General features: G+C 43.9%; 1 pseudogene; it reads left to right on the top strand.

Annotated features, from left to right (window-relative positions):
• Positions 1-6,513: 6,513 nt before the first annotated feature.
• Positions 6,514-7,607, top strand: LOC133235632 (thymosin beta-4-like; annotated as a pseudogene).
• The last annotated feature ends 876 nt before the right edge of the window (positions 7,608-8,483 follow it).

Below are 8,483 nucleotides of genomic sequence, written 5' to 3'. Positions count from 1 at the left end.
ACAGTCCATGGGGTTGCAAAGAGGTTAGTTGGTCACACTTGAGTATCCATGTATGCACATACCTACAAGACTGTTCCCTCTACCTCAGATACCAATCACAAGTCCAGGTTGTCACCTGTGCTTCTCACCAACAGGTTTTAGGTTAGAGGTTCCAATGATCCTCTCCTTGAGTTCAATTAGTTTTCTAGAGCAGCTCACAGAACTCAGAGAAACATTTTATTTACTAAATTACTGGTTTATATGAAAGGATATAACTCAGAAATAGCCATATGGAAGAGATGTGCAGAGGTCAGGGTGTGGGGAAAGGACTCTCTGGGCATGCCTTTCTCCTTCAATAGTTCTGAACACTGACTGGACCACCACACTTTTTGCTGTGAGTGGCTGAGCTAGTAAATGGGAGTTTGTTGGCTCATGTTTCTGGGAAATGCAAGGGAACATCTTACTGCAGCACAGCTGGATCCTGGGCCTGAGGATGCCATCAGGTTGTCTCTCTTTCTGGATGGATACTCTTCTCTCACATGTCAGCTTTATCCTCAGGCAAGCTCTATTTATGTGGGTCCCAGACAGCCATATGCAGCTCATGACGAAGTCTTCTCTGTCCAAGTCATTCCCACAAAAGTTTCAGAATTTACTTCTATTTGTCCTGTATTGTGTCTCATACCCAGTCCTGGACCAAATTCTGTGACTCTTGATTGTCGAGACCAGGGTCACTCACCCACCTCTGAGTGAGTGGGCAAGGGAACAGGAATTCAAAAGGGGGATTTGAATGGAGTATAGACAAGGAGCAGTGGCTGCACAGCAGAGGAAATACCCCACGTTCAAGGTTAGGAGCAGCAGCTGTGAGGGGATACACCAAGTCCAAGGTCAGGAGTGGCAGCTGTGCTTTGCTGGAGCAGCTGTGAAGAGATACCCTACGTCCAAGGTAAGAGAAACCCAAGTTAAGATGGTAGGCGCTAAGAGAGGGCATCAGAGGGCAGACAGACTGAAACCGCAATCACAGAAAACTAGCCAATCTGATCACATGGGCCACAGCCTTGTCTAACTCATTGAAATTAAGCCATGCCACGTGGGGCCACCCAAGATGGACAGGTCATGGTGGAGAGGTCTGGCAGAATGTGGTCCACTGGAGAAGGTAATAGCAAACCACTTCAGTATTCTTGCCTTGAGAACCCCATAAACAGTATAAACAGTATAAAAAGGCAAAAAGATGAACTCCCCAGGTTGATAGGTGCCAAATATGCTACTGGAGATCAGTGGAGAAATAACTCCAGAAAGAATGAAGGGATGGAGCCAAAGCAAAAACAACACTCAGTTGTGGATGTGATTGGTGACAGAAGCAAGGTCCAATGCTGTAAAGAGCAATATTGCATAGGAACCTGGAATGTTAGGTCCATGAATCAAGGCAAACTGGAAGTGGTCAAACAGGAGATGGCAAGAGTGAATGTCAACATTCTAGGAATCAGTGAACTAAAATGGACTAGAATGGGTGAATTTAACTCAGATGACCATTATATCTACTACTGTGGGCAGGAATCCCTTAGAAGAAATGGAGTAGCCATAGTAGTCAACAAAAGAGTCCGAAATGCTGTACTTGGATGCAATCTCTGAAATGACAGAATGATCTCTGTTCGTTTCCAAGACAAACCATACAGTATCATGGTAATCCAAGTCTATGCCCCGACCAGTAACACTGAAGAAGCTGAAGTTGAATGGTTCTATGAAGACCTACAAGACCTTTTAGAACTAACACCCAAAAAGGTGTCCTTTTCATTATAGGGACTGGAATGCAAAAGTAGGAAGTCAAGAAACACCTGGAGTAACAGGCAAATTTAGCCCTGGAGTACAGAATGAAGCAGGGCAAAGGCTAATAGAGTTTTGCCAAGAGAATCACTGGTCATAGCAAACACCCTCTTCCAACAACACAAGAGAAGACTCTACATGTGGACATCACTAGATGGTCAACACCGAAATCAGATTGATTGTATTCTTTGCAGCCAAAGATGGACAAACTATATAGTCAGCAAAAACAAGACCGGGAGCTGACTATGGCTCAGATCATGAACTCCTTATTGCTAAATTCAGACTTAAGTTGAAGAAGGTGGGGAAAAACACTAGACCATTCAGGTATGACCTAAATCAAATCCCTTATGATTATACAGTGGAAGTGAGAAATAGATTTAAGGGACTAGATCTGATAGACAGAGTGCCTGATGAACTATGAACGGAGGTTCGTGACACTGTGCAGGAGACAGGGATTAAGACCATCCCCAAGAAAAAGAAATGCAAAAAAGCAAAATGGCTGTCTGAGGAGGCCTTACAAATAGCTGTGAAAAGAAGAGAAGCGAAAAGCAAAGGCAAGAAGGAAAGATATACCCATTTGAATGCTGAGTTCCAAAGACTAGCAAGGAGAGATAAGAAAGCCTTCCTCAGCGATCAGTGCAAAGAAATAGAGGAAAACAATAGAATGGGAAAGACTAGAGATCTCTTCAAGAAAATTAGAGCTACCAAGGGAACATTTCATGCAAAGATGGGCTCAATAAATGATAGAAATGGTATGGACCTAACAGAAGCAGAAGAGATTAAGAAGAGGTGGCAAGAATACACAGAAGAACAAATACAAAAAAGATCTTCATGACCCAGATAATCACGATGGTGTGAACACTCACCTAGAGCCAGACATCCTGGAATGTGAAGTCATGTGGGCCTTGGGAAGCATCACTACGAACAAAGCTAGTGGAGGTAATGGAAAACCAGTTGAGCTATTTCAAATCCTAAAAGATAATGCTGTGAAAGTGCTGCACTCAATATGCCAGCAAATTTGGAAAAGTCAGCAGTGGCCACAGGAATGGAAAAGATCAGTTTTTATTCCAATCTCAAAGAAAGGCAATGCCAAAGAATGCTCAAACTACCCCACAATTGCAGGAGGAGAAGGGGATGACAGAGGATGAGATCGTTGTATGGCATCACCAACTCAATGGACATGAGTTTGGGTAAATTCCGGGAGTTGGTGATGGACAGGGAGACCTGGCGTGCTGCAGTTCATGGGGTCGCAAAGACTCGGACACAACTGAGTGACTGAACTGAACTGATAGACAAGGGAATGGATGTTGGGCTGGCAGGTACGACAGATGCCTACTGTGGACACCTGCCACCCACTAGGATAGGGGTCCAAGCTCTACATCCACAGATCAGCTGGTCTTCCAAGCATCTCTAGGTTGTATCCATTGTCATTTTCCAGATAAGAAAATGAAATTTTAGAGTGCTTAAGTCACTGTCCACATTCCCACAACAGGTACATGGTCAACCTGGATTCAAACTCAAATCCTATTTCCCAAAATGGACAGAAGTTCCTTGCTGATGCTAGTGCCTATGAGCTCCTCCACAGTCTTTAGCAGATTCTGGCTCTCCCAGCCCTGTGTTTGTTACTGGAAATCATTAATGCATGTGCACACACGCACACATACACAGGTCAACTAAGGTTTTTCCAACTTAAGCCATAAGACGATGCCTCCTTGTGATTCCTATTTATGACTCCAAGAGAAATTAAGAAATTAGTGTGGCCTCACCTCTCTCCTTCCCTTCAGAGCCAAGGGATCATCCTACTTGATCATCAAGAGATCATCCTACTTGATGATCTCTGCTTTGCTCCCTTCATCATCACCCTTGCAGCCACTTGGTCTAAAGGCAGATCCCTGGTCCCTATAAACTGAGGCAGAGAGCAAAGAAGAGATGAGAAGTGGCAGGAAGGGCTGAGTAACAGGGCTGGTGGTCCATACTGCTTCTTCATCCTGCCTGACCCAAGAGCACGAGATAGGCTACCTGCACAACCTCCAGCAGGGCACTGCACCTCCCTGCCCCCGGGTTCTACTGAGTGGAAAGATGCTGCTTCTTGAGTGGCAATAAGGATGAAATACTCCAATACACATAGCATGCTCAGAACAGTGGCCAGTGCATGGTAGGCTCACAATAAACCAGCTCTGAAGTATTGAGGCCAAAAACTCAGCCTCTCTGCACTGGTGCCCAGGCAAAACTCAGAGTTTTGGGTGAAATAGAAAAGAATAGTTTTATTACTTTGCCGGGCAAAGAGGAACACGGCAGGCTCCTGCCCTAAAAACTGTGTCCCAACCCAGGAAGATTTGGTGAGGAGTTTTACAGGATGAACCTATAGTTCATGAATCCTATGGTTTTATAGGATGGTTCAAGGGCAGGGTTGCTAATAAGGATCAGGGTGTTTGCAAGGCCTGCACCTCTTAAATCTGGCCTCAAGTGGTCTCCTAATGACCTTCTGTGGTTCTCAAATTGATCAAACTCTGACCTTCTCTGAAATGAAGAATGCTAACATCTTCCTTTTGTCAGGGGTTTTAGTTCTATTAAAAAAACTCAAAGATACAGTTATACGTACCACTTGAGATGGAGCTAGGACCATGCCCCAAGCCGGTACTATTTTATCGTGACTTCTCCTCCCTATTCTCTGCATCCCCTCCCTTCCCTTATTAGCGACTGCTTGAAAAGCTTCCATACACAGGAGCCCCACAGGGTCCTATTCAGCTTCAGCATTATCAGAGATAGGACAAGGAACAAGAGTGGAAGGGTGGCCTACACACACAGAAAGGAGAATCCCAGAGAAGGTGGGACCCTATGACCAGGCAGAGACATTCCAAACCAAGAAATCCCACTCAATCTCTGGGAGAAAAGATGGACTTGGGGTGGCCTGTGAACACTGGGTCCCATACCTGTGCACACAGATGCCCTCTGCATGGAGATTCATGCCCTCCTAACACCAACTCCAGCCCAGACTTTCAGGAGAGCAGCCAGGGAACATGCGGGTTCTGAGAATACAAAGTCTGTCCTCTGTCCTTTAAGGAGTAACAGATTCCAGCCTCGTAGCTCCCAATGGATACTATTAGCCAGGTTCTGCTGCCATACAGGGATTAATCCACTGACTACACTGTTGCCTGAGCACAGACCACGGGCCTCCAGATGGGGAAATATATATGCACATATCAATCAGTAAATCTGTATATATATTACATGTGTATCTACACATATATACATCTGTACAGTATGTGTGTATATATACATATATATGTATTATATATAGATACACATATACATAGTCAGATATTATATTTATCAAACAATGATCAACTGATATTTGAACAAAACCTGGATGAAGGGAAGGGTCCAGCCATTCACAGATCTGGGCTTTTCTCTCTTACATCCTTTCTACATGCTTCACTCTTCAATAGACAAAAATTTTAGCTGTCAGTCCTTGCTCACTCTCAACCTCTGTACTCTACTTTCTCTGTATCTGGATATACTTTACGCTCCCCTTCTTTCCCTTCCCACTCAGGCTCTCCAGTTCGAATTTAAAGAGATGTGACCAGCCTCAGTGATTGGCCCAAGTTTTCTTGCTATTTGGATCTTGTGTTCCAAGGAAACTCAGTTGCTTTGGGGAAAGTATTTGTTTTGCCTTTGGTGGTCTCCCAAATATCTTTGGCACTGGGACCCCATCTTGCTTTTTACATCCCCTTCCTGGAGATGCCAGTCTTGACTGGAACCTTGTGACAGCTGGCCCTCACTGCCTGTGTCTCCAAGGGCACACTCTTTCCTTTCTCTACACACCTCCAAAACCAAACCTTACATCTATTTTAACCTAGGGCTATGGCTTTCATAACAAAATATCATAGACTGGATGACTTATAAACAGCAAAAAATGTATTTCTCGTGGCTCTGGAACCCTGAAGTCTGAGATCAGAACACCAGCATGATGGGATCCGGTGAAAGCCCTGTCCTTAACTTGTAGATGGCTGCCTCTGGCTATATGTTGACAAAGAGGAGAAAGAGAAGGAGAGGTCTTTCTCTTCTTATAAGGACACTTATTACCTCCATAAAGACCTTATCTTCAAATGTAATCACAATGAGGGCTTAGGACTTCAACATACAAATTTTGGGGGAGACACAAACATTTAGCCCGTAACAACATCTAACACCAATTCTTTCACCAAAATGTTCAAATCTGCCTTCATTCGATCCCATACCACTCAATCCAATACCTCCACCCACCTCCATACCCTGATCTGTCACATGCATGATCAGCATCTTGCCCAGCAGGAAACATGATGGAGGCCACCTGTCTAAAGAAACAGCTGATGAAGTGTTGATCTCTAGTTACACCCCTGACTTTTGACCACTGGCTCCCCTTGACCTCTGATTCCTAGGGCTCTCGCACACCTGGTTGCAGCCTGACATTTGGCCTTTGAGTCTCACCCGCATCCTTGGCTTTGATCTTTCGATCCCCACTGGACCTCAATATCCCCAGTTCTGCTACCTGTGCCCCCTGCCAGCCTCCTAATTACCCGTGGTCTCACTGAGACAACACTCCTGGGTGGCCCTTCCCCCTGTGTTTCTTCCCAGAGCAGCCACTCCATTGTCCTGTCACATCATCACATCTGCCACAGGTGTCCCTGTGGAGGAGTATTATACAGCTTCACAAAGAGGCTGGGGCTGGGCCAGGATGATGGGGTAGGTGAGCCCTGCAAGAAATGTATAAATAGAGCATTCCTGCCTTCAATTATCATCATCTAGCACATCATCAGACACTATTTCTGGAAAACCCACACTGAGCCAATTGAAGGTTTCAGCTCTCATCTCAGGATTACTGCATGGCCATCATCTACAAGAAAAGAAACAAGCCAAAAAAAGGAAGAAACCAACATGCAAAGGCAGAGTTTAAGAGTCATCTGCAGCACTTGCCCTGGCAGGTGAGGCAGTGCCCACTGAGGGTACCAGTATCCCTAAGTCACAGCTGAAAATAACCAAGAAAAAGGGAGAAAGAGAGCACTTATCGGCCATTGCAGACCGTATTTCTCTCCTTCGCAGCTCGCTCGGCTCCCTCTGCAACCATGTCTGACAAACCCGATATGGCTGAGATTGAGTAGTCCGATAAATTGAAATTGAAGAAAACAGAAACACAAGAGAAAAATCCACTGCCTTCAAAAGAAACTATTGAATGGGAGAAGCAAGCAGGCAAGTCATAATGAAACATGTGCTGCCAGTATGCGCTGTACATTCCACAGCAATGCCTTCTTATTTTACTTCTTTTAGCTGTTTAGCTTTGCAAGAGACAAAGAGGTTGGATCAAGTTTACATGACTGTGCCATCTTTTTACACATAAAGAAAGGAGAACTACTAGCAATGAGTAGGCCATGGCCTGCCTTTTTCATCTGCCTGTCTGACTGGAAGGGAAAAAAATTGTTGGTGAAGGAGAGAGTTGGGTAGGACGACTGTAAACTCCAGAGTAAAAAGCAAGCTGGTCCAAGATGTCCTGTGGGCTGTGAAGTCCAGTTTAGAGGGTCATTTCCTTTTTGTTACAATGTTTTAAATACTGCAATGCACATATTTTTAACACAAATAAAAAGTTTTAAAATGTTTAAAAAAAGTTGGGGGGAGAGAAACTGAGAAGATAATAGTGAAGAGATGAAAAGGAGGACAAAGAAAATAGGGAGAAAAAAATAAATAGGTGGCAACACCCTGGTGAACCTTGGGCTGATTCACCTTCATACAAATGAGACAGATTGTCAGGATGTCAAGATTTTTACTTAGGAATCAACCAGTTCCATATACCAAGAAGTAGATTTACATCAACCTACAGGTGGTCAACCAGTTAGACACAAATGCTCAAGAGATGTTAATAGCAGTCAACATTTATTCAATTTGATATGGGCAGTCACTGTGCTAAATGCATCATGTGTATTATTTTTTGAATCCTCATGAAAATTTAGGAAATAAAAACTATGATTATTTCTCTCCTTACACATGAGGAAACATGTTTATCTATTTCCTGGCCATGAGGAAATATCCTGCCATGATCATCCCACTACAAGAAGAAAAAAAAAAAAATTCTACTGACTCAACGGCCAGTTGTTAACCATTACATTTATTTCTAAATCAGGCTCCAAGATATGATCATTCAGAAGAACACAGGTAAAATTAGGGAAGAAGATTTAAATGTGTAAAAAGAAAGTGGCCACAGCAAATGCTGAGAGACATTGGTGGATTTAGCACATTCCAAGCTGAAATTCTGATCTTTATTCCTCAGCAGTCAAGTTTAAAATTCAAATTCCTGGTACCTTCTTTGACCATAAAAAGGTTCACTTTCTTCAGAACCAGAGGATTCGTACTGGAATGTCATTTCAAAAGCACTGTTTTTTCCATCTCAAGAGGATGGTAAAAACACTCATTCAGGTGTTATCTTTTTGAGAGAATCAACGTCATTGTGAAAATAAAATGAAACTGAAAGTGTTAGTCTCTCAGTCCAGCTGTCATGTGGGCTGTAAAGTCCAGCTCTTTGCGACCCTATGAAGTGTAGCCCACCAGGCTCCTCTGTCCATGGGATTCTCCAGGCAAGAACACTGGAGTGAGTAGCCATTCCCTTCTCCAGGGGATCTTCCCAACCCAGAGATTGAACCCAAGTCTCCTGC

This window comes from Bos javanicus, chromosome 2, assembly GCF_032452875.1.
Source record: "Bos javanicus breed banteng chromosome 2, ARS-OSU_banteng_1.0, whole genome shotgun sequence".
NCBI lineage: Eukaryota > Metazoa > Chordata > Mammalia > Artiodactyla > Bovidae > Bos > Bos javanicus.
The sequence above is the reverse complement of the archived record's forward strand: the minus strand, read 5'-3'. Positions and strand labels throughout refer to the sequence as shown.